Source organism: Artibeus jamaicensis, unplaced genomic scaffold, assembly GCF_021234435.1.
Source record: "Artibeus jamaicensis isolate MK-2021 breed Jamaican fruit bat unplaced genomic scaffold, CSHL_Jam_final contig_444, whole genome shotgun sequence".
In the NCBI taxonomy this organism is placed as follows: domain Eukaryota; kingdom Metazoa; phylum Chordata; class Mammalia; order Chiroptera; family Phyllostomidae; genus Artibeus; species Artibeus jamaicensis.
Window position 1 is genome coordinate 5,213,236 of NW_026521831.1, and position 14,092 is coordinate 5,227,327.

A 14,092-nucleotide genomic window follows, 5' to 3' on the forward strand; every position below is an offset into this window, starting at 1 on the left:
CTGGGTTTGCAAATCTTCAAATGCGGGTGCAGTGGGAGGTGGGGGGTGGGGCGGGAAATACTCTGCAAGTGAGAATTCACCAGGGTAAGTATCCACTGTCCTTCCCACCTTCGTAAAGTTTCCCATCTCCATCAAAACATAGTCTGTGTCACTTCTCCCACACAAGTAGCCTGGATCGCACGTGGAAATGCTCGTTAAAGATTCCTCCAATATCCCCCTACCGAAATGGCATTTTTTCCCCTTGGAAAGACTTCAACAGGTTACACTGCTGAGGACCGAAAGTAAGGTTTTAATTGAAATACAGGTAAGATAGAAGCCTTTAATGTACCTTCTGCCCGAGCAAGGAGACTTTCCTAGCTACATCTGATAGGTTGCTTTTTCCTCCTCTTTCTTTTTTAGCCCAGGCTTGAACAAAATTATCTTATCTTCAGATGGAATATTTTAGGGATTTGGGGATTTTGTGCACCTCGGGACAAAGCACAGTGTTTGTGAAAAGGCCACAGTCCTCTTTTGGAGGCCAAATGCACCCTGATTGAAATTCCGATGTTGGGGAAAGTCTGCCTCCTCATTACCATCCTGCGTGCCCGGCATTCTAGGTTCTCTTGTAGATGGGCACGGGACAACCAGAGGCCAGAGAGAGAAAGAGCACAGGATTTCCCCTCCAATCACGACAGATGAGACATTTTTTTTCCACCGACAAAAAAAGTTTGTATAAAATGCCTTGCTATAAAAAATGAATCATGTTATTCTTACTGAGGGCTCCCAGGGATGATTCATTCTGGACCCGCAGATCATTTCCATCACTTTCAGAGTAAACAGCACCGGTCCTTCTTCTCAGCCTCCTGTCCACGTGCTCACCAGGGCTGCTGCCCTCCAGACACCCCACGCCACCCACCCTGGTCCGAATGACCAGCAGGCGCCGACAGAAAGGAGCACACGAACCACATGGCACATCCGTCCAAGGCCAAAGACAATCGAGTTACCTGGTTGTCTGCCATGATGACAAGCCATAGAAAGAGGATGAATAGTCTGTTGTCACTGCGATCCTGGCCGCATTTCCAGCGCTTAGTTTGCAGGCCAGCGCCGATGGCTACAGCTTCCCCGGACAGGCCATCTCCGGGCCGGAAGAATCCCTGGAGCCCCACTTGAAATGCAGCTTTGAAGTCGAGTTTGCATTTCATGGACACTGGGCGATACTCCCTCCTTTCCATGTGCGATGCAGTCTTACAAAATGTTTCACTTGATGATTGCATAAATGATGCCATTGTATTAGTTTTATATTACATTCAAAGGCAAGTAATATTTGTGCAGAATCTGTGTACCTGTTTTGTTTTTCTTTTGTCCTTGCTAATCAGATGCATTCCACCTACTTTTATTTGACAGTTCCCACTCTCCCCCCTGTGGCTGCATAAAATATCCTCAGGACCAAAACCATGTTCAGTCCTTCATTCAGTAGCATTGGGTAGACCAAAAAGCACACAGGAGGAAAACATGGCGTATTGGAAAAGGCACAAGAATTAGCCAACCCTCGGGTGAGTTTGAGTCCTCGCTCTTGGGAAGATGCTAACACTCTTCCCTCCCTTAGTCCCGCACTCCATCACTCCCCAAATGGCAGATGAAATGCTTATCCAAGAGGCTGAAATGGGGTTGAATTGGCTTAATGCTGATACAGATGCTTGGCATAGACTCTGGCACAGGAGACCCAATGAACAGGAATTTACTCCTTTTTTCTGTTCTTAGTGGCTGGATCAGCTGAGCCAGAAATCACACCATTTCCTGAGTATCCTTCATTGTCTGCTAATTTATTAAGCACATATTATGATCTTGATGTTAACCCTTGTACATGTACACATAGTCTATTATAACAATAATCATGCTGCCAGTTGGATGTCATTCTTCCCATTTTCAGATGGGAAAACAGAGGTCAGAGAGAAGAAACCTGGGTTTATACATTCCAGAGAGAGGACCTGACCTCCAAACAGGAGATACCCATTCTGCTCACTTCCACTGTGGCCTATTGGAGGGACTCAGGTGATAACTTTGAACTCAAGGCGGGAATGAGTCTTCAGTTTCCACGATCCAAACCTATCTGGACTTGACTTCAAAGATGGAAAGGAACAAGAATAAGTGAGATGGGGCGGGGCTGTAGACATTGGGAGGGAGCTGATCCTCAGTTTTGTTGATCAATGTGTATAAACTGGACATACAGTTTATCATCACAAAAAACATGCACTGGCTTAGCATCCAGAGCAAGAGCTCAGTCTCTAGTCCCTCTGAGCCTCTTGCAGCTCTCTAACGCGGGGTAAGCCAGCCATGCTTCTTGAATTCCAGTTCCTTCCACTAAAAAAGAAACAATTCACAAATAATTTCCCTTTTCTGGAGGGAGATAATTGCATGTTAATAGAAAGCATGCACGTGAATGTGTTCTTAAGCCCTTAAGTGCTATATAATGATCATTAGAGAAAATAGCCATTTGTTTCTCAGGAATAAAAATTCAAAAGGTCATACTCAAGGTATATTTGATAAAAATACCAAAACTTGATTGTGGATGCAGAGAAAGGAAAAAGTCTGTTTTTCTTCTTCCTGTCTCATGGGTAGCTATTCACGTGTTTAAGTCTTTCAGATTGGTGCGAAGGACTCACTTTTCTGAGGTGTTTTGCAGCCGAAAGTCCCCCAGAAGAGATTTCCAGTAATCTAAATTAGTAAACTGTACACTAATGTTTTCTTCAAAGATCAAGAAATCAACTCTATAACCCTTGACAAAAGGATTGTATCAGTTGTAACATAGCCAAATACTAGTTAACAAACATTGTACATCAAGGCATTAGTGTGGAAAACAAACCAAAATATTTAGAGCCCCAGAATTTATTTTGTAACTGTCTTCTTTTACTGAATTTTCTTTCTCTGGGTTATCACTCCTTCCTAGGCCACAAAGAGCTTGTCCAGCTTCTGACGACACTGAGCCACAGGGATGAAACTTGAATTAAAGGAGAAGAATCAGATCTTCAATCCGCCTTCTCCCCACCTCTCCCTGTGTTGGCTCTCTCTCTCTACAAGAATGGGTCTGCCTAAGGATGAAAGAGGAGGAGTCAACACACAGGCAGCCTTCACCATTGTCTGGAGGTAACAAACTCATCATTTCCAGTGGAGTGGAGCATAGATCCCCTTACCTCCATGTGGCAATGAGGAAAGCAGGGCTTAGAAAAGCTAAGACACCTGTGGCTGCAACAACATCAGTAGGTGCCCGTGCCAGAATTCCAACACGGACAGGCCATAGGCAATTCTTTCCTTTCATAGAGATTGTTGCCTGGCATTATGAAAACCACCAGAACCAGATAGTCTTGTGGGATGTATTAGTCAAGGCTATCCTGAGAAATGGAACCAAAAGGGTACATATATTTGAGAGAGAGAGACAGATAGAGACAGTTAGAAAGAGAGAGAGAGATTTTAGGGAACCAGTGCATATGATTATAAGGGCTTTATAAGTCTAAAATAGGCGGCATAGGCCAGCAGCCTGGAGAACCCAGGAAAGAGTTACAGTTCAAGTCCAAAAGCCATCAGCTGGCATAATTTCTTCTTGTTCAGGGAGGTCAGCCTTCTTTCTATCAAGGCCTTCAACTGATTCGATGAGGACCACCACACCATGGAGGACAATCTGCTTCATTCAAAGTCTACTGATTAGTCTCCTGATTTAAATCTTATTTGGATCCACAAAATACCTTCAAATTAATGTCTAACCAACTATCTGGGCACCTTGGCCCTGCCAAATTGACACATAAAATCACCCATCACCTAGGTGTAATACATAATAAAATCCAAAGTGACAAAGAAAACATCACCCCCAAGTTTAGAAGCACTTTTTCTCACTCAGAAACCACTTGAAATCTCATGTTCTCACATCAGCCAAGGCTGACGTCCATCGTTCCTAGAAAATGACAAAGACCTAAGTGATAACACTGAAGTTATAGAAAAAATGAAAAGGTAGGCCTCTATCACCTATGAACCCCAGGCTTTTAAATAGTTTGAATGTCACAGTTTTATTTGAAATACAGTCACCATGCACTCCACAACGCATGATCCTTTATCAGCAACACATCCCTCTTCCTTTATGAAGTTTACTTTCTCTTGACAAGCACATCAACACTTAGCGGCCATGCCCATCATCAGCACTGTAGAGTGTGGTCTTGGCCATGCTTATCCTCACAGCTCCCCCCATAGGCCAGGTCCTGGGGGGCCCATTCTCCCTACGCCACCATGGTCACCTGCACAGCCATCACTACTGACCTCCCAGCTCCATCTCCACAGATGGGTACTGTCACCTGCATTTTGCAGATTAGGAAACTGAGTCTCCAAGAAATGAGGCAAGTGTCAGGGTCACACACTTGTCAACGGCAAGGCTGAGTTTCATCCCAGGGCCACCTGTGCTGAACCCCAAGCCTGTGACCATGGGGCAAACTGCCTCTTCCAGTCTTCATTTAAAGGTATTTTCTTTTCATCTCTATAATTTTTTTTGTTACTGGTTAATACAGAAGGATATGCTTGGGTGGTCAAATAGTTGTTTAATTCAACAATTCCCATTTAAAAATAAAGACCCCAGTTCTGGCCGAGGGAGTGTTCTGCACCTTGATCTGGGTGGCAGCCAGGTAAGTGTGAACATATATAAAAATCAGTCAGCCTGTGTTCCACAGGGTAATGGTGTATGGAGGTGTGTCAGACTTCAGCAGAAGTACTTCAAATACGAAGTTTGAAATTAAACGACATAGAGTCAAAAGACAAAACGAAGCCAAAGAACAGAACGATGAAATCGGAATTGCATGTACAACAACAACAACAAAACCTCAAGGAAACTAGTTTTCTTTGCTCCAACTCGCTCATCACATGACACTGTCATCTCTGTGCCTGCAGCCGTTCTGTCATCCTGCCCAGCCACACGCTCACCAAGGACAGTGCCTGGCACGTTTTGTCTCCCGACACTGGCTGGTGGGGTGAGTGACATTGTCTTCTGCTTTGGTAGATTTCATTTGTCCAGTAAGCCTGGGTTGATCCAGGCCTCATCCTGTTTACCATGGGCCCTGAGCAAAGACACTTAACTGTGCAAGTGTGATTGGCCGGGCCGTCTCCGCCCCTGTCGCCGGCACCCACCTGAATCCCCCTCATCCTCTCCTTCGCCTGTTAAGTTCCCACTCACCTCAAACATGCTGAGTAATGATGTTTATGAGCCAACAATAAAAATATTATTATTTATGGTTACAATCAGGATGTCATCAAATACAAATGCTCATGTTCGGTGAGACCCTCGCAACTGATTGTTTATGTAAATGAAAGTGATCGCTCATCATCGCATTCATTTGGGGAGAAAACAATCAGCCGGGCGGGCTGATTCTCCCTGTAATATCTTTTTAATATTCAGTTCACTGGAAGCCAATCTGCAGCAAAGAATAAAAAATTAAAGAACATAAAGTTGAATTGAAACCTACAGCAAAACCAAGGAACTGTTATCGGGCCCTGCAACTGTTGCCATTCACCAGGCGGGAGCTCAGCGGCTTGTCCTTCCATGGGGGAACTTTGAAGGGGCCTCCGCTCAGGATTCACTTTGCAACAGAGACGCTGCCTCTCCTCCCTGCTTCTCCCACGCAGCGCCACGTGGAAGAGACCGCCATCCTGCAGCTGGTACGGGCCTTGCTCCGTGACTGGCCATCTTCACGATCTCAGGGATGTCTCATTGACATGCCAGGTCCTACATAACTTGCCAGTGGGTAGAAAACTAAAGGGGCTCCAGGTTGTAACTCTGAAAGTGTGTACGCAGTGCCCATCTCAATGGATGGGTCCGGTCCCATCCCGCCGTTAAGAAGGCAAACACTATTCCAGCCCTGACACTTGTGTGCATGAATACTGAGACTAAGGAACCCACTTAGTATTCTCTAGGCCGGTATATCCTTATTCTGGAAAGGGCTGGATGCAGGCTCTATTGCAAGAATCTAATTCTGCTCTTGTTGAGCAAAATTAGCCACAGGGAAAGTGTCAACAAGCAATCAAGTCTCTGTTCCAATAAAACTTTATTTACAAAACAGGTGGTTACTCGGACAGGCCATAGTTGGTTGACCACAAACCCTTAGCCATATAAGGTATTCTTTGGGGAAAAAAATCTCTAGGCAGATAAGTTGGGAAACACTTCTTCGCCCTTGTTTCTCTTGGACATTCATGGTGAATGTCAGTCCCTTCAATGGACCAAAAAATCCTGCTTCAGAGAAACTGCTGAAACCAGACATTTCCTGAACTTGACCTTCTTGTACCCACCCGTGTGACCCACCTATTTGCCTGCACAAAAGACTCTTGCTTTGAGGAATGCTGCCCCAAACATGTGCTTCTCAGAAGGCTCTGGGGTGCTAAAAAGAAAGATTTTTATCCTATTTTCCTGACCCTCCATGAGCCACCTTCTGGGAGGACAGGACTGGGAGCTTTGGAGGTTAATGGAGCAGAGGGGAGGCCCGTGATTAGTTGGTTGGGATGCTTTGTCTTAATGAGCTGAAGACTCGCCAAGAAGCAGTCTCAGGACCTAATGGAAAGATCAGTCTGAGAGACCCGAGTCCTGGTCTTCAGTTTGCCATTAATTAGCTTGGTGGTTCTGGGAAGTGGCCTTACCTTCATGAGCATTGTCTGCAAATTGCTTTCCTCGGCTGGAAGTGGGAAATATTCACTCAGGAAGCCCCAGAGGGTTTTCCTGTTTGGTTGTGATTGTTTGAACTGTTCCAATTCTTCTTTTTCTTTCTTTTTGGTCTTTAAGAGGAGATACAATGTGGAGACAAATTCACAAGGTGAGGAGACGTAAAGGAATAAGGACCAGCACTTCTTTCACCATGAACTTGACTTCTTCTTGACTTTCGGTTCCGTGAAAACAAAGTTGGCCAGACTCTGTTTCAGGATTTAGAACCATGAGGGTCCAAGCCTTAGGAGATAAATGCCACAGCAGCTTGTAACTCATGAAGGGCACCTGGAGGACTCGCATCCAGGCGCCTCTAAACCTAAGTCGTGCATCTGTTACATGTGATGCCTTGCACAAATTATCCACTCTCTTCTCCAGCCTCAGTTCCCCAGGGTATCAATGGACCCTGTGACGACCAAAGAGTACACACTAAACTGTTGTCATAGGCCAAGGAAGTCATCACTCATGCCATTACTACAACCACCACTGCACAAAGTATACAGGGAACAACAAAATGCCATTATGGACATCAAACACTTCATACAGTTCACGAAGCCATTGTGGGCTTGGCAATCGCTTGATACCCTCGCCCACGGGGTCCGCTAGCTGCCTTCCCTATAAAATGAGGGACCCTTCAACCGCCTTTTCACTCCAAGACATATTGAAAGACTTGTTTGCAATGTCTCAAACACTATCAGATGTTTTTGACCTACTGTACATGAAAACGATGCCGATGATGCTGTGAGTGGGCCAGGCTTCACACAGACAGAAACAAGAAGACAGCCTATTTCTGCTGAAAAAAAATATGCCAGGCATCACAGGGCAGCCCATCCCACCGAGAGAGAGGAGAAACGATCTGGAGTCCAAAAGTTTGCAAGAACATTTTTTTAACAAAACATGATTTTGCTTTTTTTTGAAAATGTATCCAATTGAATTTCCTTTCAGATGAAAACGAAATGATTCCTCCATTTGAGTTAGAGACCAGCTCCATAAATACCATCTCTGCACAGCATATTACATACATCATTTATTCAGCAGATACCATAATATATTCAGGGCTCCTCTTAGGGAGAGAAATTTCAATATTAGATAAAAATAGTGAGATGGCGAGGGCGACTGTGTTTGTCTGTACACAGAGTAAATAGGATTGTTAGCAATTGCTAAAGGCTCCAGGAAAAGATAGGGCAACAAAGATAGCGAGTGCCGGATTCTGAGCCAGGCGGCTGCATAGGTTTAAGGAAGCTTGATTACCTTCTGCCACCGTGTGCTTCTGAGCAGACCCAGGGACGAGCTCCTCCGTTCTTATATTTTCTCGTAAGAATAGCTGAATGTTATCCTAATTAGAAATCTGCTCAGATTTGGAAACAGGCAGGTGTTTCTTTCTCTCCCCATCCTCCCATCCTCCCCCCCCATCCTCCCCCCCATCATGCATACACTCTCTCTCTCTCTCTGAAACACACACACACATACACACACAATGAAGTCCAGTGTCACAAAGAATCAGAGGTCTTGGCTGGTCCTGTATCACAGGCTGGCCACAAGATGTGACCGAGGCCTGGGCTCTCAGCCTTTCTGAACGTGTGTTTTCCAACCTGCATCAGCAGAGATCAGACAGATGACTTCCTTGGAGTCTCCTTACTCATATCCTGTATATTTAAGAGATGACCTAGCTTGTTTGAGCCCTAACAATGGCCAGGCCTGCTTGTGTGCCTGACATGCATGAACTCATTGAACTCTCACAACACCCTGGGAGACAGGCAGTGTTGATCTCTCCGTCTGATAGATGAGAAAACTGAGTCACAGAGAATTGACCTCATTGGCCCAAGGTCACCTCCAGGAAGCAGCCCAGCCAGAGTATCTCCCTGTGCTTCCTGGTCCCAGAACACCAGGCAGAGAGGACGGCACAGCCTAGGAGAAGGCACAGATCTGCCGCGAGTGACCCTGGAAGGCCGTGGCTTCCCTGAAAGGTGCATGAGCACAGAGTCACGTGCACAGCACTCTGCTTGGCACTGGATAGGGCTGAGAAGCCAAGCAGTGTCCTAATGTGTCCTCAGAAGCACTAAGGCTCACTTAGAAAGAGTGGGCCTGGAAGAAAGAGCTACAATTTAGGGGAGAAGAATCAGTACAAGAAAGGAGGCCTGGCCAGAACCAAACAGCAGGGGAGGCTACCAGGGCTGAAGGGGGCAGGAGGCTCCTAACGAAGGCATGATGGGAACGGACCTGGAAGGGTATGTCAGGAGTGGCAGCAGAACAGGCAGGCCAGGACCATGAGCGGTGCATAGGCCACAACAGCAAGGGGACTCCTTCTGCAGGGGAAGAGGGGCCCAAAGACTGCAACACTGGACTTGAGCTCATTTTCCTGTTTTGTTTTGTCTTTAGTAAAGCTGAATGCCAGCAGAGTGCATGCAATGGCTTTGGAAAATCCAGTTGCATTTTTGCGCAAAGATTCTCAACTGTGTAAATGACAGGCAAGTAAATGATGGCCAGCCAGTAAAGGATGGGCAAGGTTGTGGGAAGACTGTATACTTAGCACATCACTGACTGCTACCAAAGCCCTTCTTTATTGTCTCCTGGATGTGAACAATGTGAATTAATATCTAAGAACATAGAATCTGAATAATTACAATTAATTCACCTCTTTGTTCTTCTCATTGGTTCTTCTAAGGCTACACAGGAACACCCGAGTTGACAGAATATCCACACCACTGGGCATGGCCCGCCTGTCCCTCTCCTTTGGCTGGTCCACATGGGGCCCCGTGGGGTCTGCCGCACAGGGACACATGGGCAGTGTTAGCAAACTGTGGGGCTGGCCCCTGTTCCTCCAGCCACTGTTTCTGCTTCATTAAGAACGTCCTCATTTCTGGGGGCACCAGTAATACTTTTTGTGTTATTGTTTTTCCAAGCATTCTGACGGTTTCAAAACTGAGAAGCATGACTCAGTCCTAGTGGGGGGCTCAGTGTGTTTCTCTTGAATGACTTACATAGGAAAGTTCTGGGATCTTTCTTTAACCTACTCACCCACCTAAAGGGTCCAGCTCCAGATGAAGTCCAGCAGGGGCTCAGGCAGGTCTTTCTTTGGTTTCTGCCTCCTGGAGAGTCAGTTCCTCCAGCACAAGGCTTGATGCCTTCATATACATGCTCTGACTTAGCCCCATTATCCCTGCAAGGCCAGCCTCCTTATCTTCACTGACAGATAGGAAAGCTGAAGTTCAGAGTCATTACATAGTGCAAAGAAATACAGGATGTAGTAAAAAAAATTGATTCAGGTGCAAGTGCATTTGATTCCCAAGTTTTCTTTTCTACCAAGACACTCAGTATGAGTCTCTGGAATGAAGAGAATGAAAGTACATGGGCAGGCCCCGGCTGGTGGGGCTCAGTGGATTCAGTGTCAACCTGCAAACCAAAGGGTCGCCAGTTTGATTCCCAGCAAACGTGCCTGGGTTGCAGGCCAGGTCCCCAGTAGGGGGCACTCAAGAAGCAACCACACATTGATGTTTCTCTCCCTCTCTTTCTCCCTCCCTTCCCCTCTCTAAAAATAAATAAATAAAAACTTTTTTAAAAAGTACATGGGCAGGAAGCTTCAGGGTTAGTTTCATCATCTAAAAAGTGGGAGAGTGAAAGGTAGGTAACTCAAAAACTGATTGGGAGAACTGAATGGTCTATGGCTTACAAATTACCCCAGATAAGCAGGAGCCCACAGATGCTAGTTAAGTTTAAACCTGGATCTTCTCCTGCTGCTGGGCAGGTAGAGGAGGCTGCTGGAGAAGTCAACTGACTCGTTCAAGTTCATGCGGCTCCCAAATGGCCTTTTGATTTCAAATGGAGCATGTAGTTCAGCTCATGGACGACTTGGCAAGACCAATTGCCAGGGACCCTCAGCAGGTTTTGTTCCTTCTCATCTTCAAAACCCTCACTTGTCCTTTTCCACTTCCTGTGAAATACTGGGTTGAAAATGAGAGAAATGGAGGATTAAGAGACCTGGGCTTGTATTTTCCTTCTCCTTTGCTTTTGAGTCTGGAAAAGGCTCTTAAACTCTAAAATGCTGTTTCTTCCTCCATAAAAGAAAAGGATTGAAGTTGATTGCTTTTAAGATTTTAAATCTTCACCTCTTCACCCCCTCTTGCTGTCATCCACTGTTGGGAAGCTCTCTCACACCCAGATTTGCAGATGCACAGGCATAGAGACCCCCAAACCTGGGTGTATCTCATGGCTCCCCAAGTAGACTTGGGGCCACACCTCCCAGTCTGCACACAGAGACCTAAGAGACGAAGTGGCTGCAGAACACAAACCTCAGTTAGTGTGTTCTGTGCTGGAGAGAGCTTCTGAACAGACTGGCCTGTGTCCTGCCCCTCGCTGGGGCACCATGGTCCTTCTTACTCCTCACCAAGGACCCCAAAAGCCTGAGAACAGGATTTGCAAGTATGAGTGGGAACATGAGGCCCAGAGAACCATGAAAAAGAGGAAAGAAAGAATGACAGAAGACAGAGGGGGAACAGGAGCCAGGGCCAGCGAAGCAAGCAGAAAGGAAGAAGGTGAGGCAGGAACGAGGCAGGAAGACAGAGAGAAGCAGGAAACAGAGAGAGAGGAGTAAATGAGGAGATGGAGACACAACCACACACAGTGTGAACTCCCGTGCTCTGCTGTTTTGAATTTCTGAATTTATAATTTCTACAAAATTAAAATGGAACTTACTACACATTTACAGAACAAGTCACCGTGTACCCACACATTCCTTACTGGGCTCCTGCAGTGTCTCTTAGGGGCAGACTGTTACTTTGACCATCATGAGGATAGAGTCTTAGACAAGATCATTTTCCTGAAGTCACCAGAGACATAAGCCCCAACTCAGACCCATTTGGTTCAGGTCCAAGATCGTCCACTGGCCTGGGCTGCCCATTCCAAATTCAACCTGTTCTCACCCAGAGAATCCCAGACACACAGCTGAACTCCAAAATGTGGAAATCGATTGAAACAGGTGAGGGAAGACTGTTCTCACCCGGAACCAGACATAGCAACTGCCTCGGGGGCCAAGCCCTAAATGCCCCAGAAATGTGTGTGTGTGTGTGTGTGTGTGTGTGTGTGTGTGCTATAGGCCAGCAAAGTCAGCATCTTCCAGAAACTCACACACCTAAGAGGTAGTTGGGATTGGGACTCGAACAATTAACGTATGTGTGAGTTCCAGGATTCATCATTTGACCACAAACAAGCAATGAGCTGGAGGCTGCTGGGTCTGGGGACTGTACAACATTAAATCGTGACAAGCTTCTGCCCTGCAGGGGCCCACCACACATGGATGCCTCTGAAGGAAGGGTAGGAAAAGCGAGCACCGAGGAAAAGGGCCAACAAGCTGCGTGGTCTGGCAAACAGAGCCTGAGCTTTAGTACCGATCTGGTTTCTTATGGTTCGGCTTTGGGGGCAAACCCCCATTCGGATCCCTTGTCCTCTCTCCTGGGAAACAAAGCGAACAGCAGCCTTGGCACCCAGCTGCCACGCAGAGTCCAGGTGATACGCTCAGTTGTGCAAGTCGATTTACTGTCATGTGCCCACTGCACGCACGTGTCCCAGTTCCAGCCCGAACAAAGAAAGCCTGCTCTCTCCAGTTTTAAGTTCACACTATTTCCTTATCTGTGTTGTCTTTCGCCGCTTCCATTCTTCATAATTTTAACAAAAGGGACAGTGAAGCAGAAGAGGGAAAACATGTCAAAATGCTGGGAATTCTGAAAAAAAATCTATCATCCCCAAGTGTGCGGCTCAGTGACAGCAAGACAGCAAAGACCCTATAACCCGGCGCAAACACAGCGCTTTGAAACCGCACAGCTCACACGTGCGGGGTATGCATGTTACCTGGCAAGTGCCAAACAAGTGATTTTAAACAAATGACACAGGCATGAAGATGCTCAAAGGATAAGACCAAGTACATGGGGGGTGGGGGGTCCTTAGACACCCAAGTGACCGTGTGCTCACCTCGTCCCCACCTGCCAGCCGGCACCAAGCCAGGGAACCACACCCTGTAGCACCCCCTAGGCCTCCAACCCCCTCCCTGCGGGTCTGTGTGCCGGAGCCCCACAGACACACGTGCACATGCGATCCAATGTCCGACGTCTGAACTACAGAAGATCGGACGGCACACTGTTTCCCAATCAGCTTCATAAACGTAATTGATAACTCCTTTCACCGCATGGCAAACCTACCAGCTCACGCCCAAAGCCACTTAAATGGAACGGGTCATAAAAAACCTCATCCTAGGCCTGATGCCATCGTTACCAAAGAGAAGGGATGACAAAGTGGAAGGGAAAACGCTGTGATTCTTTTATGTGAAGATTACATTTAAAAATAACCGACTAACCGTCTGCACTTGTCGGGGGCCTGCCGTCTCGGAGCACATTCGGATTGATGCCGAGTGGGGCTGAAGTTCCCGTGCTGAGTAAACAGTCAAGTGTTCTTAATAGGAATGGCAGCTTCTCAACATCTGTTAGGGGAAAGGGAACAGCGAAACGACGATTTAGAGTGAAATTGCTTTTGTTAAATGCATTTAAATTCCAAGATTAGTGGTGTTCTTTCTTTTTCAATTAGCGTTTACTTGGAGAAAGGTTACAGATGAAGGGGCTAGGGAGGGGATGGGGCGGGCATTTCTCCTCTCGGAGAGGGTGCACCGAAGCCTAGTGAGGCTGAAACAGGGAGATACAGAGACTTAAAAGGACTTGCCCCTGGTGCCAAATCCCCACGGCACGTCGCGAAGGGGAAAGCAGTCGAAAACTCAAACGGGATAAAAATAAAGCTGAGTTGAATCCGGATCTGACGCTCCTGTCCTCTGGTTAGAAAAAGCATCAATTGCTTGGAGAAAATAGAGAGATGTGTATTTTCAAGGCAGTTCCTCGGTGCAGTCTGCATTCCTTCCCAAATATATGCCACGGTTCTGTCGGAGTGTGGAAAGAGCTGTAAATGGCTTGGGTTTGGGGGGTAGAAACATAAACAGAGACCAAAAAGTGGAGGGAGCGTTTCACCTGTTTTACTGCCATTAAATAAACCTCATCTGCTACCAAGCTGTTTTGGGTGACATTTGCTAAATAAATACATTTTGTGGGAGCCTGGAGCCCTCAAGCAGAGGATCCCAAGCACTGTTCTCTGACGACTTCTCTTTGCTTCTCCGCACCCTGATCCCTGCCCCGGGAGGAGAGGGAGGTGGTAAACCCAGATTTATATCTTCACACACGTATTTTATGTCCGAACTTACACAGCTCCAATTCCAAGTGCATGCTACTGTTAGTGAAGTTTCTCTTAACTCTCTGCTTCCTCCTCGTGTCCCTCCCTCCCATTTTCTCCCTTCTTCTCTCCACAAATCTCTCTTCAGTGCTGGGTTGTTTATTTTTTAATCAGAGACAAATTCAA